At 46.7% G+C, this 26815-nt stretch overlaps 1 long non-coding RNA gene across 4 annotated transcripts in view; it reads left to right on the forward strand.

Annotated features, from left to right (window-relative positions):
* The window catches only part of LOC121011804 (uncharacterized), a 68040-nt gene that overhangs the window by 11648 nt on the left and 29577 nt on the right, over positions 1 to 26815 (forward strand). For 2 of the 4 annotated variants that reach the window (XR_005781770.1, XR_005781772.1), the window contains exons 1-4: positions 639 to 952; positions 2918 to 3087; positions 19732 to 19814; positions 19963 to 20408. This is a non-coding gene — a long non-coding RNA (uncharacterized LOC121011804). Of the gene's footprint in view, positions 1 to 638; positions 953 to 2917; positions 3088 to 11872; positions 12066 to 19731; positions 19815 to 19962; positions 20409 to 26815 lie in introns of those variants that run through there. The other 2 variants (XR_005781771.1, XR_005781773.1) reach the window with 2 other exon arrangements.

Raw genomic sequence — 26815 nt, forward strand, 5'->3', positions numbered from 1 at the left:
GCTTGGAGCCTGCTTCAGATTCAGTGTCTCTCTCTGCCCCTTCCCCGTTTGTGCTCTGTCTCTGTCTCGCAAAAATCAATAAACATTAAAAAAAAAAAGATCTGTGGGGGTGCCTGGGTGGCTCAGTTGGTTAAGCAACTGACTGGCTCAGGTCACGATCTCGCAGTTTGCCATTCGTGGGTTTGAGCCCCGCGTAGGGCTCTGTGCTGACATCTCAGAGCCTGGAGCTGCTTCAGATTCTGTGTCTCCCTCTCTCTCTGCCCCTTCCCTGCTCATGCTCTGTCTCAAAAACAAATAAACACTTAAAAGAAAACAACAACAGGGGCGCCTGGGTGGCGCAGTCGGTTAAGCGTCCGACTTCAGCCAGGTCAGATCTCGCGGTCCGCGAGTTCGAGCCCCGCGTCGGGCTCTGGGCTGATGGCTCAGAGCCTGGAGCCTGTTTCCGATTCTGTGTCTCCCTCTCTCTCTCTGCCCCTCCCCCGTTCATGCTCTGTCTCTCTCTGTCCCAAAAATAAATAAATGTTGGAAAAAAAAAAAAAAGAAAACAACAACAAAAAGTTCTGTGAGATAAAATGAAGGGGTTGTAGTCTGGTCCCATTCTTCTCTGGGCTGGTCAGCTCCCTTCCGGAGCACTGGAGTTGTGCTGGGGTCTCACTGTGAGACTGACCTGTCGAAACAGACCCCGTTCAGACAGTGAGAAACTGCCACATGAGAGTAGGTAAGAAGAATCTAGAGCATGTAGTCTAGAGAAAAACAATTCAGGAGTGACACACTACTCAAGGTCCTCCACATTCCTGAGGGCAGACTCAGTGTGTGGACATTACAGGGAGAGAGATTTCAGCTTCAAACCCAAAAGAAATGTTTAATAATTCTGAGCGGGCGTTGGCTGAATCAGGACACAATGCATTCTCTGGAGCTGGTGTCTCCACGCAGAAGCCAGGACATTACTCAGGTAATTCAGGACATCTGCCTGGACAACCTTTAAAATGTCTTCCAACCTTAAGATTTTGTGACTTGCTGAGTGAAATTCTAATTTTATAATTTATGACTCAGGAGAGGCTCTTATTTTGAGTCAGAGTATCTGAGTAGTAAGGCCCCAGCTCCTTAGCATCAGATAGCCCTGGCTTCTGAGACTGGCTTTGTCACCCACTAGCTGGGTGACCCTGGAAAATTTCTTCCACCTTTCTGAATCTCAGTTTTCTTGTCTATGAAATGGCAATACTTACCTGGTAGGCTTTTGTTGGCATTAAGTGAAAGAATACGATAAAAGATCAAAACAGCAGGTTGTGTGTGTGTGTGTGTATGGGGTGGGGGGAGGCAGTGAGAGAGAGAGAGAGAGAGAGAGAGAGAGAGAGAGAGAGAGAGAGAGAGAGAGAGAGAGAGGAAGAAAGTACAGGACCTTCGCCATGCTATAAAATCTTATTACTGCCTACTGGTTAATTTTTGTCTTCATAAGACTAGCTTATAGAGCACTGGGTTTAAGGAAAAGGCGAAATAGACTCTGACATAGTATGCACAGATTCTGGGTTCAATCCTCTAACAGGGAAGGGGAGGGTCTGACCTGGGGAGGAAGGGGCAAGAGAAAGTCATCACCTGAGGGCTACAAATAGCCCTGGCCCTGTTCCTGGGTTTCCGGCCACTGGATGAGTATGGCCGTCTAGTTGCCCACCTTACAAGAGAGCGGTGGGCCCGGACAAGCCCCCTGCTTCCCCATGCTGACTGAGGTATGACACTGTATCTGGAATGACCCTCCTTTGTGAAGTGGGCAAGGTTTTTTTTTTTTTTTAAAGCCTTCCCCACCTCTGTTCTGATACTTCTTCCCCCAGCCCCAACTTCCCCTTACTTTCTCCTGCCTAATTCCTCCTTCACAACTTAGTTCCTTAGAAACACCTCAGTTTGTCAGGGGGCCTGGGTGGCTCCGTTGGGTAAGTGTCCAACTCTTGATCTTGGCTCAGGTCATGACCTTATGATTCATGAGAGCATGCCCCATGTGGGGCTCTGTGCTGAAGTGTGGCACCTGCTTGGGATTCTCCCTTCCTGTCTCTCAGCCCCTCCCCCTGCTCACGTGCCTGCTTTCTCTCTTTCTCTCTCTCTTTCAAAATAAATAAACTTAAGAAAGAAAGAAAGAAAGACCTCAGTTTGTTCCCAAGGAGGTACAAGTGACTGAAAAGCTGAAACGGCCACCTCTCCTCAGGGACCTCTCTCCTCAGCGGACCCTACAGCATGGGTCGCCGTGGGAGTGAGTGCCGCTGGCACCACGCCAGTGTGTCCCTGCCCAGCTGACGGACTCTGGGCCAGGCCCTCACTGTCTTGAGCACTGGTGGATGGTGGTGAAAACCCAGGCTCAAAGCCTCGCCGGGGGTGGGGAGTGGCCCCCGCTGTTGGAGGAAGTGAGTGGGTCCTGCCTGCGGCCTCAAGCTGACTCAGTGATTCCTGGAAGGTGGTGATGTCATGGTGACATCGCAGTTCCCCACCCCAGCTCAAGTCAACAGGAGAGTTAGTGACGACCGTCTCTCATTGGCTCTGAGCTCTGAGGCCCCCAGTGACCAAGTCCCCCAGATCTTGCAGGCCGCTTAATGCCGCCTGCATTAATAAATCCCTTCTCCCGATTTCCACAGCTCAGGTCATCTGTCCCTACCGTGATCCCACATTCTGGGCAGCCTTGGGTGGTTTTAATCAGTTTGTCCCTTTCTTTTTCCATGTAAATAAATTCACAAATCATAAAAATCACTCCGGGCCAGGCCATGTGCCCTGGGGCTGGGGGAACAAGGAGACTCCGGCCGTGCCCGCCCAGAAACAGCAGTGAGGACGTGTACCCTTGTGTCTTTCTCCGGTTTCACATCTGCCCGTCTTCAACAATGTTAATAGCTCCGGAGGGTCAGGAGCTGTGTGCCTTGATTCCTTTTGTCTCCTCCAGGACTCCCGAATGGGGCTGAGCACGTGAGCTGCTAAAACTGCGTGTGGGGGAGCTAGCTCCCCATCTCATCCCGTCACATCGTGGAGGAAGGGGCGTCTGCAACAGGGGCCCTAAGGCTGGGGAAGGAGGAGATGCCTTTTGCTTCTGGAGGACGGGTGCCATGCTCAGAGGTAACTAAGTCCAGGTGTGGGTGTGGGAAAAACCTCGCTGGACTTGCCGGGGCCCGGGGTGCTTTCACGAAACCACTCCCTCCTCCCCTGTTCCCCAAAGACCCGACTCCTTGGGAGGCCGAGTGTCAGAGCCGCGTGCGTAAACTGGGTCCTTTGTCACCTGGAGTCTGAATTCCAGCGCCTCCTCGGCGGTTCCTCCCAGCCGGGTTCCAGCGGTTTTCAGGAGGCGGCCCGGCTGGCCTCACGCTGCCCGATGCTGCCTCCTGCAGGCGGTTCTGGGGCACAGCCCTCACGGCCGGGCTCTGAGCGCCTGCCGCCCAAGCCCGAACGGTGGCTTTTCATCACCTGAAGTTGTCAGGGCAGCTAATAGCCCATGAACGTGTAGAGAATGAGGCTTCTCCAAGTGAATTGGGTGTTGAAAGATACTGTGATAAATGGTGGAGGTAGCGAGGGTGACTGATGAAGATTCAAATCTGAAAGGAGATGGTGGGGGTAGGGGTGAGGTGGCACAAGAAGGCACTAATGTGGATTGCGACCTTGCCATTTACATCGAGGCTCACGCCAATCTGAGAGGCAGGTGTTCTGAGCCCCTGCTTAATGAATGATGGAATCGAGTCTTAGAAAGGTTAAGTAACACGACCACGGTTACACAACAAGTAAATGGCGGGGCCAGGGCCTGAACTCAGTGACCCCATAGCTCTGTGACATCTGCCGTCCCATCACCCCATGCTAAGAGAGCAGAAGCCTGCCCAGGAGGAAGATCTCTTTATCTATGGTGTGAACGGGGTTCTTTGGAATGAAGATGAAATGTTAACAGCATTCTCTTCACTAAGAGTTTTAGCCATAGCCTCTGTGATGGGATTTTAGGGATGCTGGGGAGATCTCCCCACCTGAAAACATCCCCCAACTTGCCCGTCACGTTGCCCAGAATTTCACTATAGGAGAGTCATTCCCTTGATTAGCATTGGCTGCACGGTACTCTCTTATTAACTGAAAGCGTGACGCCGGGGGGGGCGGGGCGCCCGGGGCGGGGGGGGGGTGGCGGTGGAGGGTGTCACATGTTAAGCCCTTACATCTTACCTCAGTGGGGATTAGCTTGTCATTGTTTTATCCCTGTGATAGAGAATTGAAGGTGTGGGGAAAGTGGAGGACAAGAATATCTTTGTCCCCAACTACGTGCTTCATCTTCTCCCCCCATTATGCTTCTTTCTTTGACATCACATGGGCCCAGCCATCTTCAAGGTGTCTGTCACTCCTCCATCTAATTGGTCATGCAGTCGAACCTGGCTTACCTCTTAAGTGGTGCTTGACTCTTTTCCTGTGCACACCCCCCAAGTTGATCTCTGGTCAGATTGTTTCTGGCTTGTTCCTGGCTCTGGGCCTTTAATTGAACCTGGGGCAGCAGTAGAAGAGAGCTTTCTAGAATGCAAATCTGATAATGCTGCACCTCCTCTTAAGACCTTCCTCATTGCTTAAGGAGTGCAGACTCCTTAGTATTTTCTACCAGCCCCTCAGGACCTCAGTGCTACCCCTCTCTCTAGCACCAGTTCTGTCTCATCTCTGTACATTCCTCCTCCATCCCATTTCTGCTTCATTATCAAACACTTTTCCTTTGTTACCTCGAATGTTCATTCACATCTTCATGCCTTTGTCCATGCTTTGTTTTTGTCCGGAAAGCCTTTCCTCTTCGGTGGTCTCAGCTGGCCACTTCCTGGTGAAGCCATCCCTGATTCTCACCCCCAACCCCCCAGGAGGAGGTGTTTTTATGTCTGTGTCTCCTCCGTGAAGCCTGGATACATAAATGAACGAGTGAATGAGTAAATGGAGTCAGCTGATGAGTGGCCTGTCCGTTTCAAAGGATTTTTGAAACGAATACAAACCGTGGCTGCATTTGTGAATGTTGCCGTGATGCATGGAACGTGTATGTGTGTGCATTGGTGGGCTACAATGGCTCTGTTATGATAAGTGATTTGATGGGCCTTGAACTTACACAAGCAGAATAGTTTCAGAACATTGCCATGGAGACAGATGAGGCCTCAAGCAGCAGGGTACCACTTAGGCAGTGACAGATTTTACAGAAAATGGACTTAGATACACCTTTCTTGTCAAAAAAAATCCCCCAGCTAATGGGAAGAGTGCTTCAAGGCAGAATGAAACCTTGCACCCCAACGAATAAAAAGCCCCTGAAGTTAGGAAAACAGGAAGTAACAGGGTAGGAAGAAGGTAAATTCTTAACGATATACCTAGAGCAAAAGACCAAAAAAAGAGAGTGAGGAGGCTGAAGCCCTACCATGATGTTGGAGTTCCAGATGTTATCAGAAAATGAACAGAGGAAGATGTTTCAAATATATAATTACGTTAAAGAATATAAGGAAGGAATCCTGTTGTGCGGTGTGATGAGATATCACAGAGAATATTCAGGACTGGAGAAAACTTGTCCCTGGGGCTTTGGCAAGTTATTAATCATTTATGACATAACTAGAAATAACATCTTCCAATTCTCCCTAATCTGTAGAGAATGACCTTTCCTGCCCGGTCGAAATGTGTTCATTCAAGGACTAGTTCAAATGACGCCTCTGCAAATAAAGCCTTTCCTGAGTCTCCAGGCAGGGCTAACAACTTTCTCGATGTGGCTCCTCGGGCTGCTCTTCTCTCTGTTTATTGCACCCACCACTCTGACAGTTGCCAAATGATTGTTTTCTACTTCCATCATTCCTTCTCCTTCTGTTAATTGGCAGGTTACTCTAATAAGGAGCTTTCCCATTTTCTGTGTTTGTTTATAGATTTATTTTAGTAAGGGCTCTCATTTTATTCAGTAGATTGTATTCCATTGCCAACCTTGTTTATCTTGATACTCTGACCGTCTCAGACACGGCCAGTGTTCCTTCCAGGATGCTCCCACATCCTTCTGACACGCCCCCATCATCTCAGCACTTGTTGGCAGTCTGATACAACAACATGACTCAGATTCATCTTGTACTTTTCCTGCTGCAGCCTGGATTACCCCTTTCCCCAGGGAGAACTGCTTCCTTTCAGTGGAGGATGGTGTTTAGGAATCAAGATCTGGCCACCTAGTGTGTTTATTGTTAGTGGGGTGTCATTGCTTCTAGACCCTTTTGGTGGAGGGAGCTAGGAAATACATGTATGTATATGCACAAATATGTATATACACATACTGGAACCTGTAGCTATTTCTATATATCCCTGTATTTATATACTTAAAAAAATAAGCTGATGTTTATACATCCAATTCCATTCCACGTTCATGGTTCTTTATTGTTCTCTCCCTCTTTAGGTTTGCAATTCCTTTCTCAACCTGGCTCTCATTATCCTCAATGTGTACCTGTTTGCTCAATACGATTACTTATTTGCTTAATACAATCAATCTCCCAATCATACCAGCTGTATCTTTTACCTCCACTTCCTGCCCCCACCCTCCAGCATCCTGTGTCCTTGGGCACCAGTAGGTATGCCATCCAAGGGCCTCCACAGGGAAGCCCTCTCCTGCTGTCAGTACCTGGTGGGGCCATGGTGCCGACTATTCCATGCCAGAAAGGGAAGAGGAAAGGAAGGAAAAGGAAGAAAAAGTCTGTGCTGATTGCTTTAACTGAAAGCTAAAAGGAGGGAAAAAGAGATGCCATTTCACCTAATCAGCAAGTGCTTTATCAAGTATTGATTAGTAAGAAAGCACGGATGGATGCATATGGCATGTATGAACTGGTAATCAATTTTGCTTTAATAAATCATCCAATTATTTATGTTTAAACACATTGTTGTTGTCCCTGTCTTCACAAATGCCATATAACCTTGTAGATGGAGTGGAAAACGTAAAATAGCACTGATAGGTCAAAGAAACGTCCAAAGGGCAATTCACAGTTGGTACAGACCTCAAGATAGGGACTTCTCTTAGAATTCTGTAGACAAAGTTAAAAAAAAAATTATCCTCTAAAGTTGAAACCCACAACAATCAACTTCAAATGAAATAAGGTTAACAACCTTTGGGCAGAATCATCTTGGAAGATAACTTGTAATTGTCTACTGGATACAACCAGGGTGCTTTCCAAATCTCCGCCAAAGAGACTGGAGACCCTTCCAAAACCCATCTGTGTAGTTACTCATTTACCACCAGTCATGTTGATGTCTACTGGGTTTCTTCTCTGCAAAGGTATCATTTCTCTCTTTGGAATTCTGTGTTAGTCTGCTAACTACTGGGGGATATAACAGGGAAGAAAACACAGTCCTCATGCTCGGCAAGTTCGTGGTCTGATTGGAGAGACAGACCAGTAACCAGGCCATTTCAGTACATGGGCTAAGTCCCTTGAGAGGAGTGAGCACCCAGCTCTGACTTCGTGGAGGATATATGGAAAGGTTTCTCAGAAGAAGTGCCATCTAAGCTGAGATTTGAAGGACTGCTAGGAGTTAGCTAAGAGAAGGGTGTGGGAGAAAGGCAGAAAGGAGAGAATATTATAGGATGAGGGGCCACATGTTCTAAGATCTGAAAAAATGAGAGAGCATGGAAGGCTTAGGGAGTGGCAAGTGGCTCAGTGTGGCTGGAATACCAAATTTGCAGGGGAATGGGGGATATGAGGGATATGAGACTGAGGAGCTATGTAGGGCCAGAATCATCAGAGGTCTTGGGACCCGTATTTTGGCATTGGACTTCATCCTAGAGAAAAGGAGACATCCCTCAAAGGTTTTAGGCAGGTATGTGATGTGATCATAGTCCCATTTTAGAAAACCCCTCTGGCTGTGTGCAGTGAGTTAGTCAACTTGAGGTTAAGGGCACAGTCCCCACAAGTCTGCCCTCACTTCAGACACCAGCCCCAGGTTCAGGGTCCCCAGGATCACCTTTTCTTCATAGCATCTGGCTGCAAATTCAAGGGTTCTCATGACTACCCTCACAGTTGATAATCTGATATTTAGGAAAGTGTTATACTTAGGAGTACACTTTTATTATAATAAACAGATATAGGGGCGCCTGGGTGGCGCAGTCGGTTAAGCGTCCGACTTCAGCCAGGTCACGATCTCGCGGTCCGTGAGTTCGAGCCCCGCGTCGGGCTCTGGGCTGATGGCTCAGAGCCTGGAGCCTGTTTCTGATTCTGTGTCTCCCTCTCTCTCTGCCCCTCCCCCGTTCATGCTCTGTCTCTCTCTGTCCCAAAAATAAATAAACGTTGAAAAAAAAAATTAAAAAAAAATAATAAACAGATATAAATTGGACTTAGTCAAGGATATAATTAATTGGAATCAGGAGGGTTCCAAACATGAAGCTTCTAGGCCCTCAGGATGCATTACTTCCCAGCATCTCTACATGAATAGGCACAAGTATTGCCAACCACGTTAGTTCATGCAAGCTTTAGTAAGGGAGCACTGTCAGGGTGGAGCCCAGTGTGGGACTCGATCCTATGAACGAGCCCTAATGACTGTAGGATCATGACCTAAGCTGAAATCCAAGAGTCAGACGCTTAACCGACTTAACCGACTGAGCCACCCAGGCGCCCCTAGAATTTTTATTGAGGCTTCGTTACCTAGTCATGGTTGATTGCATAATAACTTATATGGTTGAACTTAAGCTCCAGGCTACTTCCCCTCCCTGAAGGTCAGGCTGTCACATGGCCCAAAGCCCCACCCACAATCACTTGGTTGGTCTTTCAGACTCAGCCAGCCCCACTCTGACTCATCTCATGAGCATAAATGAGGGCCCAACGTTGAATAACAAAGACACTCCTCTTGCTGTGAAAATTGCAAGTTTAGGGATTTCCTCCTAGGAACCCAGACAAAGGGTAGATCTTTAGGTGACGCCAAATTTCTTACTGTGCACTGTGGTGTGGCAGTTAGATCGTATGAGAGTTAAGTCTGAAAACAGGAAAACCAGTTAAGTGGTTGCTGCAGAAATCCAAGAAAGAGAACATGATGGCCTAGGCCCAGGAAGAACAGAGAGGATGGAAAAAAGTAAAGGGGTTTTGATACATTAAGAATAGAATGTCAATACTTGGTGTTTGACTGGGTAAGGAGGTTGAGGGCTGGGGAGGAGACAAGGACTATGGCACAGGTGTCCTGGGCAAATAGCTGGTTTAGGGCTGCTGTTTGCCAATATCTCTTGGCTTCTTGTTTTCCGGATCAATCAGCCTAGCACGATGCTTGGCACATAATAAACATTTAGCAAATATCTGTTGAGTTAAAAAAAAAAAAATGAATGAATGGTCCCATCTTCCAGCAAAAGAGGAAGAGACTGCTGTAAGGGTGCAAGCCATGTTCAACACATGTTTATTGTGCCCTTCTGAACTAGGGCCACAAATTAGCTCACCCAGTTTCTGCAACTGGACATTTCCACCTCCCATGTGGGATGTGTCCTAGGATTGCTTAAGTATGTGCGTGTGTATGTGTGTAATAAGGGGAGTTTCTTTGCAAGTTGTGAATCTTATTGTTTATTTGAAAGCTGGACACACGTTGTACTGTATTGGAGAGCCTTGAAGAGGGGTATGTGTTTGCCTGGAACAGAACTAGGATGAGTGTTGAGAGGAACGTTCTTTCCCCTCTCTTCATGTTTCCATACAGAGGGAGTTTGATTAGGATAATACTCTTGGCTTCTCTCTGTCCCTTCCTCTCTTCTCCCTAGTGGTTTAACAATTTAATGAGCTTGGCAAAAGGCACTGAGGGTACCTGGCTCAGTTTCTCCCTGACTCTCAGAATCTGTCTGCCTCCAGAGAGTATAGGTTATCATCAGCTTTCCGCTGGGCACTCGGCTTTGTGGAGCAGGCTCCACAGTGACTCATCCTGGAGGCAGGGTTTGGAAGCCACTCTTACTGTGTACCTAAGTCACACTTCCTGGACCAGGTTTAGTATTACTAAATTCATGGAAGAGGAATGGTATTTGTTTCACACTCTCTCCAACACTGTGCTCCCAGCAAAAGAGCGGAAGTCGCTTCCATGACCTGTACCCCGTCCCCTGCCCTGATTCCCTGGGTATTGGTTTTATGGCTCCCTTACAGCCTGAGTTCCTGTTTGCATTAGCTTGGGCCGCCATAACAAAATACTGGGGAGCGTAACAACAGAAATGCATTTTCTCACAGCTCTGGAGTCATTGGGCTTGGTTTCTGGTAAGGCCTCTCTTCCCGGCTTGCAGACAGCCATCTTCTTGCTGGGTCCTCCGGACATGGCCTGTTTTCTGTGCACAGCCAGACAGACAGAAGGGTCACCAGGAGCTCCTCCTTTTCTTATTGGACCCCAGTTCTATGGAATCAGGGCCCCACCCTTATGACTTCACTTAACCTTAATTAATTCCTGAAAGTCTGTATCTCCAAATATAGTCATATTGGGGGTTAGGATTTCAATATATGGATTTTGGTGGTGGTGGTGGGAAATGTAACAGTCCATAACACTGTTCTTTTAAAGGGCTCTCCCATCTTCTTTCATGATTAGGACATAGTTATATAGACTATATAGAAATGTGAGAATTACTGGATTGTAATTTCAAACTGGTTTTAAGAACCATGAGCCCGGCGCTCAATAATTGCTGTTTGATGCCTTCAGGAATGGGATGCTTAGGTTTTGTGTAATATTGGTGTCAGTTGACTTTGGGCATAACACCAAGGGTCATGGATGATATATCGGCCCTTTGGATGACAGTATCGGCTGCACCCAGGTGCATCTGAGGAATTTTCCGATGCTGACTGGCGGGTGCTGTTTGTTATGTCGCAAAAGTCCTCCAAGACTGAATGGTTTAAAGCTGGGGGCAAAAATCACCTTTAGAAGATTGTTCCTGTCTTATTCCCATGTCATTCCTGAAAAGCTCATGCGGCTCATTATGGGTTGTTGTGGTGTTAAAAGGGATGAGTTTCTGGTTTGAGAAAAATACTGGTATGTGGAAGGAAGGGCTTAAATATTTAAAACTATAAAATGTCATCAAAGTTATTCTGATCTGGGCTTTAGAAGTCACCCCGTCTTCTCTCATGATATTGGCAGGCAATGCAATGTTGATATAGCTCCAAAGAATTTGCTAGCCTCTCTGGGCAGCATCCTCTCTGTTGGAAGGCCACAGCCTTGGAATGAGAGCTCCAATGCTGGTCACAGACAGCCCATGTCTTGGGACACAGCTTTAAGGGAGGTCTCAGTGGTGCCAGGTGACAGAAGCGAGAGCAGAGGCTGTGGAGCAGGCAGAACTTAGTTCCAATTCTGCCTCTGCTGTTGTAACTTTCAGCACATAACTTTACCTCTCCAAGCTTCTCTGAGCTGCTGTTTTCTGTTCTGTAAAATGGGAATAACACCACAGAATACCGTTATCAGGATCAAACAAGATGGTGTACTTAGGTGTGCGCCATGCCTTGTTGACATTAACGTGTGAGATCCTTTCTCTCAGACCAACCTGATTGCGTTGGGAACTACAAGGCTTGGTGCTCACTTGTTAATGATGTTCATTTTCTCCACAAGACCTGCTCTGACCTCCAGAACCCTGTGGAAGGTCTCTTCCAGACTCTCCACCTTATCACCTGCCAGGTTCATATCCTGTTTGCTGAGTGAGCTTTCTGTCTGAATCTGCATTTTACTTCCTCAGCTAGACTGGCCTCTCTTTCACAGCCTCTCTTTCATATCTGGTTTATGTTTCATTTTCGAATCCTAGCACAATGCCTCTTTGCACATAGCACTGCTCAAAAAATAGGGATTGGCTGATATTTCGCCTACTTTTGTCTCCTCAACATTGCCCCAGGGTCATGAGCTGAACTCAGACTACTACATAAGGCGTTACTACAAAGTAACAACATGTTTATTCCTTTATCTGTTTATCTAGCAGCCCAACCATGACTCACACATCCAAATGAGGCTGCTGCCTTATAAGGAGGCACTTTGAAGGCTATTATTCCAAGGAGCCTGCCACCTCCCGAAGCATTTTTAGAACTCCTGCTTTGAATCACTACCAGTGTCAAGATGGTGAATCCTCACACCTCCTGGGAGCAGTTATTTTTGGAAACAATGAAAGTCAGGTTGGCCAAGTTTGGTAAGTATGGTCCTTCAGGGGGTGGGTGGGTGTGGAGAAGGAGGCAACCTGGGCATTTCTAATGTGTCAAGCACTTTGCATTCACTCTTATTTTATTCTTAATAACATTTCTGTGAGGCAGGTGTTATTATTACCTCCATTTTACAGACAAGGAGTCTGAGGCATAAAGTGCACATTCTCTATACAGGAATATCATGGCTTCCCCCCTCCCTGCCCCCATTACTAAGCTAGCATTAGGAGGCCAGGAAGCAGGCAGGACAGACATACTTAAGTGACCTTTCTGCACCCAGGCAGAGACGAGGAACAGGGGCGTCTTATCTAAAGACAACAAAGCCAAGAACAGTGACATTTGAACTGGTGGGGGCGGGGAAGTTAAGGGCAATGCAGAAACCCTGGAGGAGAGGGGAAATGGGTCCATGCAAGCACCTGTAGGGCATCTCTGGGAGAGATCAGACAAGAGGGGACAGGACTGACTGGTCCAGGACTGGGGACTCATGAGCAGGAGAAGGATGGTCACCAGAATTCCTAGCTCAAGGAATTCCCTTTGTGCCTCTCTTTTTCACTTTTTAAACATGGTGTTCATGTTTGCTGACTGAAAGAAGGGCTCGAGTTCATTGTGGAAAACTTGGAAAATACAGAGGAGTATAAAGAAGATAAAAACGATCTGTAGGTGACCCCTCCTCCCCAAGATCTCAGGCTTTGGTAAGACACAGCCACTGAGCCCATCAGCGCACACGAGGTTATTTATAAGCTCCTGGCTTCTCACCCACCCACTCCCCTCTCTGCTTGGGCTTGGGAGGCCTGGGGCCAGGACATTCCCTTGCAGCCTACACAGGCTGCTATATAAAGTCCTGCTCTTCTAGGGGCTGGATCAGGACGTTCCTTATCTCTTTGCAGCAGGGTTCTGATAATGCGCCCAGTTGGCTGGCACTCTGAGCCGAGCCTGGGCTCTGGCTGCTGCTACTGGGGCCTCCAGCCCCCCCATGGTTGTCTGTGCTGGTTCCCGCTGAGACTTGGCCAAAGACACTAACTGAAACCTTCAATGTAGCAAGTTGTTTGCTCGTTGCATTAAAGGGCAGTTGCCAGACAGCTGAGTTGAACTGGATGGGTTTGGCATGAGTGACGGGTGTGTCCAGCACATGCAAGATCCATGGTCAGTGTCCCCCTCCTGAAGCAGCTGTGCCTAACCCCCACTCTCCCAGCCCCCGCCCTGATTTCCCTCTCCTTCCTCTTCATTAGTGCTTGGCTCAGAATTTTCTTCTTCCATATGGCTTCTGCAGGCAAAGGCCTTCCGTGGCTGGTGGCCTGCCTGTCTCTGTTCCAGAATTCCGGGCTGGACTTCTCCCTAATCGATGGTGGACCATAGCAAACGTCCTCTCTCTGCCTGGAAAATAAGTTTTGCCAAAGGAAGTAGAACCATCTTATTGCTACAAGTTGGGGCAGAGGGGAGTCAAGAGAGACAGCCTGAAAAAATGCATAGGCTTTTGCATTTGCATTTGCATAGAAGGTGGAGGAGGGACTGCAAAGTATTCCCTAAACTGAGAAGGCACTTTGAGACTGAAAACACGAAAGGAGGCCACGCCATACAGTTGATATAGACTTTCATTCAGGGTAACTTACTGATGGGGGTGGGGGCGCCGGGGAATCAGGCAGATGGTGATCCGGCTGCAGAGTTATTCTCTGCGAAATCTGGGCTTTAATCTACAGATTTTATAGAACGAGGGAATGTGCCGAAGGACACTGTAGTGAGACCAAAGGGTTTGCATGCACCTAATTGACATCTAACATTTAATTAGATCTCACGGCACCACCTGTGTATCAAGAAAGGGAGAGATACGTTACCTTGAGCAAACTTACAGAGGGCCAAAGCTAGCCTCCCTCCATCTCAGCCTTGGTAGGCATTTTAAGGCATGTATATTAATCTCCTAGGGGCCCTGGAACACATGGAGGGGGGGTGGGGTCAGTGAACAAGATAGAGGGTAAAGATGGGCTCAGTAGTGTTTGCTTTCCTATAGTGTTAAATCAGACACAACCAGTGTGAAATCCTGGCTCCTTCGCTTAAAAGGATGTGTGATCTTAAGCAAGTTGTGTATCTCCTTTGAGGCTGAGTTTTCTCATCTTTAAGATGTAGAGTATGATATCTCTAAGAACTCCTGCAAAAATGAAATAAGAGGTCATGTATAAAACACGGGAAACATATTTTAGGTGGTATTATGATAGTTATTATAATTTTTGTTAATAATATTTTTATTTATGATCATTTGGATAAGAGAGAAGTGATGGCTTCTGTTTTCCCCTTTTAGATTCAACAGAGAAATTCTTGACCTTGGTTCTTAAGAAACCTGTTTAAGCAAAAAAGATACATGTTTCCATTGATATTTAAATGAGGTTTTTCAAGTTCTGAGAGAATCCTCTTTATTTTTTTACACTTTTTTTTTTGAGAGAGAGGGAGAATGTGTGAGTGGGAGGGAGGCGGGGGGGGTTGGGGAGAGAAAGAGAGAGAGAGAGAGAGAGAGAGAGAGAGAGAGAGAGTCTTAACCAGGCTCCACGCTCAGCCCAGAGCCCAACATGGGGCTCGATCCCACGACCATGAGATCATGACCTGAGCCAAAACCAACAGTCAGCCACTTAACCGAGTCATCCAGGTGCCCCCTTAGAGAATCCTTTCAAAGCAACATCTGGGCCCTGAGGAGGTCCTGGTTCACCTTTGTATTGGCCTGTGAGAATCAGTCAACTTTATACAAAAGGGAAAGTCATTGTACTTATGGCTTAGTCTAAATTTAGTAGCAAAACATTCCTGCTATAGGGGTGCCTGGGTGGCTCAGTTGGTTAAGCGTCCGACTTCAGCTCAGGTCATGATCTCTCTGCTGGGGAGTTCAAGCCCCACTTCAGGCTCTGAGCTGTCAGCACAGCTAACAAGCTGAAGCCTGCTTCCGATTCTGTGTCTCCCTCTCTCTCTGCCCCTCTCCTGTTCATACTGTGTCTCTTTCTCCCAGAAATAAGTAAATGTTAAAAAAATAAAAATAAAAAAACCCACATCCCTGCTGTAAGCTACAAGGGACATCACAATGGAATGATTACATATGAAATATCAATAGTGAAAATATAACTTCTGAGAACATAAAAGATACAATTAAAGCAGTGTCCAGAGAAGAATGCATAGTGAGACTCTTTGTGTCAACTTGACCTGGCCATAGGATCAGGGCCCACATAGGACCCAGCTATTCTGTCAGACATTATTCTGAGTGTTTCTGTAGGGTGTTTGTGGATGAGATTAACATATGCATTGGCAAACTGAGCCAAGCAGATTGTTCTCCCCAGTATGGGTGGGCCCCATCCAATCTGTTGAAGGCTTGACTAGAATAAAAGGTGAAGAAAGAATTCTTTCTCTCTGACTGCCTGTCTTTGAGCTGGGACATCATCCTCTTCTGCCTTTGGACTTGTACTTGTACTAGGACTCACACCTCCAGTGCTCCTGGGGCTCCAGCTTGCTGTCTGCCAATCTTGGGACTTCTCAGTCTCTGTAATTGCGTGTGCCAAGTCCTTAGAATAAATTTCTTTTATATATTTCTTTTTAATTTTTTTAAATATTTATTTATTTTTGAGAGTCAGAGAGAGACAGAGCATGAGCAGGGGAGGGGCAGAGAGAGAGGGAGACACAGAATCTGAAGCAGGCTCCAGGCTCCGAGCTATCAGCACAGAGCCCAAGGCGGGGCTCGAACTCACATACTGCGAGATCATGACCTGAGGGGAAGTCGGATGCTTAACTGACTGAGCCACCCAGGTGCCCCATAAATTTGTTTTATATTGATATAAATCAGTATCCTATTGATTCTGTTTCTCTGGAGAACCCTGACTAATACACATAGTCTAATAATAAATTAATAAAAAATTAAACAGGAATGAAAAATGAAATACGCATCCCACTGAAGTAGTTAGAAAAAAGGCCATAAACCTAAGGAAAGCAGAAGGAAGAAATTAATAAATGTTAAAGCAGAAATGAATAAATTATAAAACAAAATTTTTATAATTAATAAATTATAACAAGTAGCTAATAACTAAATCTAAAGCTAATTCTTTTTTTTTTTTTTTTATTTTTTTTTTTTTTTTTGCCAGAGAGAGAGAGAGAGAGAGAGAGAGAGAGAGAGAGAGAAGACACATGCACATGCTTGAGCAGGTAAGGGACGGGCGGAGGAGAGGGAGAGAATCCCAAGCAGGCTCCACGCCCAGCCCAGAGCTCCACTCGGGACTCGATGTCATGACTGTGAGATCATGACCTGAACCAAATCAAGAGCGGGTCGCTTAACTGACTGAGCCACCCAGGCGCCCTAAAGCTAATTCTTTTAAAAAGCAATAAGATTTATAAGATTTATAAAATGTCGGCTAGGGGTGCCTGGGTGACTCAGTCAATTGAGTGTCCAACTCTTGATCTCAGCTCAGGTCTTGATCTCAGGGTTATGAGTTCAAGCCCCGCAGTGGGCTTCATGCTGGGTGTGAAGCCTGTATAAAAAAGGAAAAAGAAGAGAATTATAAATTGTCAGATAACTTTGTCAAGAGAAAAGAAGGAAATAGCCACAAAAAAAGAAATGCTAAGGGGATAACAACCACAGAGGAATAGAATTAAAAGAAACCTTAGAGACTATATTACTCAACTCCATGTAAATATATTTAAAAACTTGTGTTGTAAAAAAAACCTGACGTTACTCAAAGAGAGCTCTGGCCTTTCTCCTTGGCTCCTGGGAGATAAGCTCCAGGACCTTGGAATGTCCTGCCTGATAAGAATGTCTTTCTTTACTGGGATGGGGGGGGGGGGGGGGCGCGGCTCTCAGGCCACACGAAACAGTTTAACAATGTGATTCAGGACAGGAGCTTTGGGTTATATGCTATTCACTCTATCCCTGCTCTGCTGTAAACGTCAGCTCCATGGGCAGTCAGTCCCATCTTGTGGTTGAGCTCCAGGAGAAACTCTGGACACTCAGGTGAGCTTCCCTATCTGTCACTACTCTGTATGGTTGCATGTGCCCGCTGGGGAGAGCAGTGCTGTCCGTGAGTCCATCAGGAAGGCTGGAGGCTCAGTGCTCAGAAGTTCCCTGGACTCTGCCTGGCGCATCTTGCACCTCTTTCCTTGGCTGGCGTTAATCCTTTCACTGTAATGAACTGTAACGACGAGTACAACAGCTTCCAGTGAGTTCTGTGGGTCCTTCTAGCAAACTGTCAAACCTGACGGTGGTCTTCGGAAACCCCTAAGTTTGTAAAGCCTGATATATTGGATAGTTTTCTGAAAAAATATAATTCTCCTCAATCTGAATCAACATCATAGTCAATGACATATTCAATGTTAGTTTTGCCTTAGTTAACCTACAAATTAAAAGAAATCGCAAAAAAACAAGTAGTTCATATGGAAAAAGAAGGTGAAAAGTGAATGGGAAACTAGCCCTAGATGCTATAATGCATATTATAAAGCTACAGTAATTAAAATAGTGTAGGACATCTTGCAGTTGGAACAAAATAGGAAATCCAGAAATAGACCAAAACTTATTGGGAATTTAGTTTATGATAATGGTGGCATTTCAAATCATTGGGAAAAAAGATGAATTATTCAATAAATAGTGTGGAGACAACTGAGTAGCCATCTGGAAAAAAATTAAGTTGGATCTATACCTCACTTCTTATATCAGGAAACATACCAGGAAAGTTCAGTGATTTAAATTTTTTCAAGTGCAATAAGAAACTGTGGGAGATTATGAAGCAATCTAGGCCTGAGCCTGGGTGGCTCAGACGGTTAAGTGTCCGACTTCAACTCAGGTCATGATCTCATGGTTCGTGGGTTCGAGCCCCACATCGGTCTCTGTGCTGACAGCTTGGAGCCTGGGGCCCGCTTCAGATTCTGTGTCTCCCTCTCTCTCTGCCCCTCCCCCACTCACACTCCCTCTCTCTCAAAAATAAATAAACATTAAAAAAAGAAGTAATCTAATAACTATTTTGGAATGGGGAAGAAGTTTCAAAGTATGACATAAGATACAAACGTCATAAGGAAAAAAATGGATAACTTCTGCATTAAAAATTATGTATGGAAAGCCAGCAAGCAAATTCTACAGAGGAATGCTAAACCAGGAAAAGTATGGTGATACATAATAATACATATAAAGACCTTTCACTAGTCAATAAGAAAAATGACCATATAATAAGAAAGTAGGCAAAAGATACGAACAGAGAGTTCACGGAAAAGGAAACAAATGATTTTATAAAAGGATGCTTCATATTACGTGTAATAAGAGATATTATAAAATAAAACTACAGAGAAATAGCATTTACTGTTTTCCACGTACCAAATTGACAAAGATAAAAAAATTTATACATTCTGCTGGTACAGGCCTGGGGAACAGAAAGTCTTATATGTTGCTTATGGGATGTTGAATCTGTGCAACATTTATGGATGGCAAAAAGTCACAAACATATATACCAGTTGGCTAATGTTCTGCTTCTAGGAATTTATCCTAATCACTTTTGGACAAAATAAAGTATGTACAAAGTTATTCATTGCAGCATTGTTTGTAAGAGTAAAATATTGGAAACCACCAAAATGTCCATCCAAGAAGGATCATCTGAATAAATTATGGTGCACTGAGCCAATGGAATACTATGCAACCCTGAAATAGACCAAGGAAACTCTTTATGTACTAACAGGGGAATGAGCTACAGATCCACTAGGAAGTGAAAACGATAAGGTGTAGAACTATTATGTGCAAAGCAGTGCATATCGTTTCCGTAAAAGAGGAAAGAAAAGAACATCCATTACAGTGAGAGCTCCTATGTGTTGTTTAAGCTCACCTCCATCCTATGAAGAAGGTACTATGATTGTGTCGTGCTCTGCAGATGGGGGTAACTGGGGTACAGAGAGGCTGCCCAAGGTCATGTATCAGTTGGTATTGGGCAGTGCTGGGTCTCAAACTCAGGCAGTCTGGCTCCAAGGTTTGTCCTCTTCCCACGTGCCATGTTTCTTTATATGGATGCATGTGCATATTTGCATATTCATAAGCGATCTCTGGTGGCTAAGGGAAAGATATGAGAGTATATAGTGTATTTCACTGTATTCCCTTTTGTGCATTTGGCTATTGGACCATGTGGAGTATTATCTACTAATACATTTAAAACAATTACATTTCTGATTGGGAACAGAGTTCAGGGGAGGGGATATATCGCACAGGACCCAGGTTCCCTGAGGCAGATATAAAGTTCCATCCCGGGTACCAAGAACTGAGTGTCTCTGCCTGCCATGCTGGGGAAACCACATAGCCTCAGTATGACTCGAATCCCTCATGGGGCCTTCGTAACAGTGGTGGGTGGAGGTGAGCAAGGAGATGCCCAGGTCTTGCCTAGTGGAGGGCTGAACCAGCCTGCCCTGCCTCATGCTGAGTTTGGGTCCAAGATCACAGAGGTGGGCATCAGATGGGCATCAGGCTGGGCCCTCTACTTGGGTCTCTACTGTGATCTGAGGTGAGACATGTCTTCCCATATGCCCCCTACGACAGAAGTTTGCTTGATTTTTGCCTGAGGGCTATCAGCACTGTCTGGCCAGGCTTGCTTGACAACCTCAGGGCAGGGGGGATGGGGCAAGGTCTATTTTTGGTGGTGCAGATGTTTCTGCACAGGAAAGTATCCTTGGGAACAGAGGTGGTGCTGTGCAGAGGCGAGCCTTCAGGGTTTCAAGTGCTTGGACCTCGCCTAGCTCTGGGTAAGTGGCCTGCATAACTGTGCTGGGGCATCACCAGCAGCCAAAGAAGGAGGGGCTGTGGGGCTGGAGAGGCTCTTGCTTCCAACATCCGCTCACCCGGAGAAGATTTCCTTTCTCTGCCTGTTCCTTTCCTTTTGCCTGGGCTCAGCCGGGTGCCGGGAATTGAGATGGTGTCAGGTGACAAGAGGCCACCTTCCCCGCAGCTGGCCTCCTCCTCAGGCTGTGATGAAGTGGTCAGAATACCTGCAACGTCCACACAACCACGATGAACGCAGACTCCCCAGCAACCACAATTGCAGCCACCACACTGTAGGGCCGTATGACCAACATCAGCAATCGCTACGGTAAACTGCAGCAAGCACACAAGCACACAACAGCAGTCGCAACCACACCATCTGCGCGACCACACAACACCCACACAAGCACCGCGACCTGCAGCAACCACTGCGTCAGTGGCCATTTATCAACTCTGTCTCATGTTCCGACTTGAGACCCGGAAAGGGGGTCTGCCATGCCTCCCGAGACAGATCAGCAGAGACCTGGGAGGCTTCTCGGACCTTTGGGTGGGAATGAGCCAGTGGGAACTTGGATCAGGTGAGTGGGGTTTATGATGTGGCCTCCTCTGTCTCTGAGGGGAGGTGTGGCCCCTTGAGGACTTCCAAGTCAACTTGGCTCTAAGCCCAAGAGGAGGGGGGATCTTTCTCACTCCCTTTCCTGAAAGACGGGGGCACCTGTCTTATTTTCCTTCCTGGGGACCCCCTGTGATGCTCAGTGCTGAACTCTGAGCATAAATGGTACTTTCTGATTGGAGGGGATGGGACCGAGCAGCCACCTTTCCTCTCATTACGGCATCCTATTTCCTGTGCATCACTGGAAGGAGTGGGCCTCTGGTCATTTGAAAACCAGTCTCTGCGAGGGGGATGGAGGCAGCAAGTTCTTGACCAGAACCTGCCACGTACCATCAGCACAATCCCATAGAAAGCCTCTTTTTTTTTTTTTAAGTTTAATTTTGAGAGAGAGAGAGAGAGAGAGAGACAGAAAGAGAGAGAGAGACAGAGACAGAGCATGAGCTGGGAAGCAGCCAGAGAGAGGGAGACAGAATCTGAAGCAGGCTCCAGGATCCGAGGTGTCAGCACAGAGCCCCATGAGGGGCTCGAACTCATGAGAGGTGAGATCATGACCTGAGCTGAAGCCAGATGCTTAACTGACTGAGCCACCCAGGCTCCCGAGAGTCTCTGTTCTATACAGCCCAGCACTGGTGCTGGCTGTCCAGCTCAGTGAAAGGCATGGTCGAGATAGGACTGTGCACAGAGAAACTATTCAGACTCTCAAGGCAGCTGGTGCCCTGATGGAGGGAGTGCCACTGACAGCCACGGCCACAGTGCCTGGGGAGGGGCACGCTGATGCTTGGGGCTCTGAGGAAGGCTTCCCAGAGAAGGTAGAGCTTGATCCTGCTGTAAAGGAAGGATTTCACTCACCCAATAGAGAGAAAGAGAAGGCATTCCAGGAAGGGGAACAACATGAGCAAAAGCCCAGAGGCCTTATGAAATTTGGTGGAGTCACTGAGTGGTGGGAGGTAGGAGGGCAGGAAGGAGGACGTAGGAAGGCGGAGGAGGTGAGAGGCTGAAGGGGGAGCATCTTGGGATGCGTAGTCCTGTGGGCAATGGAGACACTGAAGGTTTTTCTGAGAGATGGGCAGCAACATATACCAGGCAGCATCCCAGGATGACTTTTTAGCGGCCCTGTGTGGGCGGCTAGCGTGTTGTGCTTAAGGGTGTTCTGGGAGAAACAGGTTAGGTGCAGTGAGAGGCTGGGACTTGGACTCAGTATCCCCAGTGGGAGTGGAAGGTAGGGTAGGAGTGGGCAGGAAGGACACGAGAGAATAGACAGGGTCTCACAGCAGCCTGGGTTCGGGCAGGGTGAGTCAAGGATGATGGCTCCAAGGGATGGTGTTTGGGCTACTGAATGGGGGGTACTCAGTTCGTGGGGAGAGACGCTGTGCTTGTGCAGCGCTGGAGGTAGGGCTGTGACCGTGGGGGGAAGTCCAGGAGGCGGCTGGCTATGCAGCCCAGAAGAAAGGAGTGATGTGGGGTGCAGTTAGGTGGCGACAGCTGGAAGAGAAGGGACCAGGGGTGAAAGAGTGCCAGAGAGAGAAAAGCAGAGGGGCGGGTAGAGAACCGGGACCCAGCTGCAGGCACAGGAGAGAGTGTGAGAGTCTGAGGCCGAGGGGAGGTGAGGGGGAACCATGGCCAGAAGCCTCAGTCTGGAGAGTGAGGCTCCAGCTGCCTGGGTGCCACAGAGGCTCCCTCTCGCTTCAGTGCCTTCCCCCCAACTGCCTTCTGCTTCATGGCAAATGTCCGCTCCCTATGTGGTCACACTTGTTTACCTGTCTGTGCGGCCCACTTCCCCAGGAGCCCTGAGAAGGCTGTACCTCTGTGTCCAGTGAAGGAAAGAACTTACCTGGCAGGTGGGACAGGCCCCGAGGTCTGGGTGATATGTGTGCCCCTGGGGATGTCTGAGTGGCAGACACTTGTCAGGAAGCAGGCCGTCCCTCTTGGCCAGAATGCTCTTTCTTTCCTGGGCTGCTCGGACAGCAGCTTCCTTTTCCTAGGTACCTGCTAGGTACTGGGTGGGCACGGTGGGGCGAGTCCAGTGACAAACTGGGCACAGCCACCTCATGGCTCTTTTCGGTTTCTGCTTCCTGCTAGGGGCCCAAGATGAAATCAAGGGGGAAGAGAGAGGAAGGCGGGCAAGGCAGAGAGTTCACGTGCTAGGAGAGCCCTGAGGACCTAGATATGGCCGCAGAGGGGGAGCAGGGGTGGGAGGAAGAAGGAATTTTCAGAAGAAGAGAGCAGGAAGTAGGTTTGAGTCAGTTTGAAGTTTGAAGTCAGTCCCGAGAGGAAGCGGGGGGACGGCAGCCTCGTGTGTGGGGTGGACAGCCCAAGCCCAGGCAGATAGGTGACAGGGAGGGACAGGGCGGGGCCAACGGAAGACCTGCAGCGTCTGCTGAGGAGGTGGGGTTTGTACAATCAGCGGACTGGGAGTCACAAACCTGAGAAGGTGCTTCAGTCAACACCTGGCAGGTGACTTAGGACGAATTCCTTCTGTGAGACGGGCAGGTGGTCGACAGAGGTCCCACCGAAAACTCAGGCGTTCCCCTGGGTAGTGGCTAAGGACCTGAGCGCCCAGGACCCTGAGCTGGCAGGGATGGCATGGATGAGGGTGTATGTGGGCGGCAAGGAGCAGAGCAATGGCCAGAGGCCTGGGGCTGCTGGGGGCCTGCCTAGTGAGGTGCGAGTTGGGGGAGTTGGGGACGTGTGAAGAAGGGCCAGCTCAGGATTTAGAGAACCCTGGGACAGAAGTGGGGGTGGGGAGAGGGAGAGAGGGAGCAAAGAGAGAGGGAGGGGGCAGAGGGGAGGAGGGGGAAGTGCTTTCTAGACCCCAGGGGATGAGGTTTCACAGATCGTATGTCGTCTGGGTCATTTCCTTGTGAGGCCGTGCACAGGAGGAACCAAACTGTTTCCCCACACCACCCTTATTCTAGGCTGCTGGCCTTAACTCTGTCCATGCCAAGGGAAGAGACAACTCCCCTCCTCCACTCGGGGAGATTGTTAGTTTTGCTGACAAATGCTCTATGCTTCCTCTTTTCTGATTTCAGAGAAGAGGACACTTTTCCTTAAAGGAAAGGGGAACCAGTTCCTGAAGGTGTCAGAACAGTAGCCAGTGAGGTTTGCCAAAGCACTGGTCCTGGCGGTTGAAGAGGCTGATAAGTCCCTGTCACCACATTCAGCAAGAACATTTTCCTTCATCTTACCCACCTCTAGGCCATTGGTTCTCAGCTCTGGTTGAACGACAGTACTTTTTTTTTTTTTTTTTTTTTTTTTTTAAATCTTATTGCCCAGGTAGCACCTGAGATCAATGGAATGCAAATCTTGGGGGGAAGACATTGGTATCTTTGAAAGCTCCTCAGGAGATTTCTGGGTGCAGCCAGGCTTGGGGGCCTCAGTCCGAGTGTGTGGTTGTTTCCTGTAAATGCCTCTTTGTTTACAGCTTGAATACCCAGTCCAGGGGTGCCTGGGTGGCTCAGTCGGTTGAGCATCTGACTTCGGCTCAGGTCATAATCTCACGGTTTGTGAGTTCGAGCCCCGCACGGGGCTTGCCGCTGCACGCACGGAGCCCACTTCGGATCCTCTATCCCCCTCGCTCTCTGCCCCTTCCCCACTTGTGCTGTCTTTCAAAAATAAATAAAACATCAAACAACAACAACAACAAAAAACCCACACACACAAAAAGAAATCCAGTCCAGGCTAAAAGCTGGGCAGGTCTTCCTGATATTGTAGTGTTTAAAATGGAGCAAACTCAGGGGGCCTAGAACGAAGGAGAGTAGGGCAAAGGGGCATCGCCAGCATGAAATACTTGAGGGGGCGCCTGGGTGGCGCAGTCGGTTAAGCGTCCGACTTCAGCCAGGTCACGATCTCGCAGTCCGTGAGTTCGAGCCCCGCGTCAGGCTCTGGGCTGATGGCTCAGAGCCTGGAGCCTGTTTCTGATTCTGTGTCTCCCTCTCTCTCTGCCCCTCCCCCGTTCATGCTCTGTCTCTCTCTGTCCCAAAAATAAATAAACGTTAAAAAAAAAAAAATACTTGAGAATTAAATTGCCTCCCCCTCCTGCCTGTCAAACATCTATTTGTTTCTGGCACAGGCCCCCTATTCTTATTCCTAAGGGTCAGTAAAACCCATCTATACCTGCCTTCTTGCTTCTTTGGCTGCCTCCCTATCTTTGTACAGACCCAGACTGTTATGCATGTGTCTTAGTCAGCTTGAGCTGCTATAACAAAATACCATAGAGGAGGTGGCTTGAACAGTGGACATTTATTTCTGACAGCTCTGGAGTCTGAGGCCAGGGTGCCAGCATGTTTGGATTCTGGTGAGAGCCCTCTTCCTGGTTTGCAGATGGTTACCTTCTTACTATATCCTCACATGGCAGAGAGAGGAAGCACTGGGGTCTCTTCCTCTTCTGATCAGGTCACACTACTCCCATCATGGGGGTTCCAGCCTCATAACTTCATCTAATCCTAATTATCCTTCCAAGGTCCCACCTCTAATACCATTGTACTGGGGATTAGGGCTTCAACATATGAATTTAGGGGGGACATAAACATTTAGTCCATAGCAACATGATTATTTTGTTCTACCAGAAAGTTTTCTCATCCTTACACAGGAGTTATTAATACCCAGTTCATTTCCTGACTTTGAGGGCTTAGAGATATACTACTTGGGAAATTTCTAAAGTAATTCTTGGTGCAAAGCCAGAAGCAACATATCATAGCCATTATTGTTACTGTTGTTCAGATATGTTGTGATTTTGTTGTTCTGTTCCAAATTTTTGTAATTTCCATTGTGATTTCATTCCTTACTAATTCTTTTACCTGCGACCTATGGGCCATTATTTCTTTTAATTATTGAGTGCCTGAAAAAAAAAAATCTATATTTTAGCTGGGTATAGAATCCTATGTTGATTGGCAATTTTCAGCACTTTGCAAGAGTTCCATGTTTTTTGGCAACTGTTGCTGATGATGTTGCTACCATCAGATTTTCTTTCTTTTGTAGACAGTCTTATTTTTCTCAAGTATGACTTTTTCCTTTATCCTTACATGTTTTGTAGTTTCAGTATGATGTGTGGGCACCTAAATACATCATAATGAAGATACAAGTTCCTATATATCCATATCTAGAATTCTTACTGAATTCTAATGTTAATACTGGAAAACTTCAGGTATTATCTGTGTAGGTATCACTTCTCTCACATTTCTTCTATTCTTTTCTTTTAATTAATATTAGCTGTATGTTGGTGCTTGCCAGTCTACATTCTATGCCTCTTAACCACTATAATTCTACATTCCATATATCTTAACTATATATATATATATATAACATGTTCTCTTTTTGTGCTGCATTATGTGTGATTTCTTTAGTACTGCCTTCTAATAAATGACTCTGTATTTCATTATGAGTTCTTAGTGTTTATCCAACACTACTGAGTTTACATATTTCAAAATCTATAATTTTTCATTTCAATTGTCTCCTTTTTATTACTTGCTTTTTAAAATTTTGCATATTTGTTGTTTCATAATTTGTTTTTACATATAGTTGTTAATCATTCTGTTCTATCTTTGAGGATTCTCAACAGTTCTTCATAACACTTGTTACTACTTGGCATATTATATAATTTTTAGTAATTGTCATTTCCACTAGAATGTAAGTTTCATGTAGGCAGTCAACTTTTTTTGTTGCAATTTTTTATTTAAATTCTAGTTAATTAACACATAGTGTAATATTGGTTTCAGGAGTAGAATTTACATATAAGTTACATATAATACCCAGTGCTTATCACAAGTGCCCTCTTTAATATTTATCACCCATTTAGCCCATCCCCCATGCACCTCCCTTCCGACAACCCTCAGTTTGTTCTCTATAGTTAAGAGTCTGTTTTATGGTTTGTCTGTCTTGTTTTTTCCCACACTATGTTCACCTGTTTCATTTCTTAAATATCACAAATGAGTAAAATCATATGGTCTTTGTCTTTCTCTGACTGACTTATTTCACTTAGCATAGTACACTCCAGCTCCATCCATGTCATTGTAAATGGCAAGATTTCATTCTTCTTGACGGCTGAGTAAGACTCCATTGTATATGTATATATCACATCTTTTATATTCATTCATCAGTCAATGGACAGTTGGGCTCTTTCCATGGTTTGGCTATTGTTGATAATGCTGCTATAAAAACATCATGGTGCATGTGTCCCTTCAAATCAATATTTTTGTATTCTTTGGATAAATACCTAGTAGTGCAATTGCCAGGTCATAGGGTAGTTCTATTTTCAACTTTTTGAGGAACCTCTGTACTGTTTTCCAGAGTGGCTATACCAGTTTGCATTCCTACCAACAGTTTAAGGGGGCTCCCCTTTCTCTGCATCCCTGCCAACAGCTGTTGTTTCCTGTG

The sequence above is a fragment of the Herpailurus yagouaroundi genome, unplaced genomic scaffold, assembly GCF_014898765.1.
Source record: "Herpailurus yagouaroundi ecotype Mexico unplaced genomic scaffold, PumYag 195, whole genome shotgun sequence".
NCBI classification, from domain to species: domain Eukaryota; kingdom Metazoa; phylum Chordata; class Mammalia; order Carnivora; family Felidae; genus Herpailurus; species Herpailurus yagouaroundi.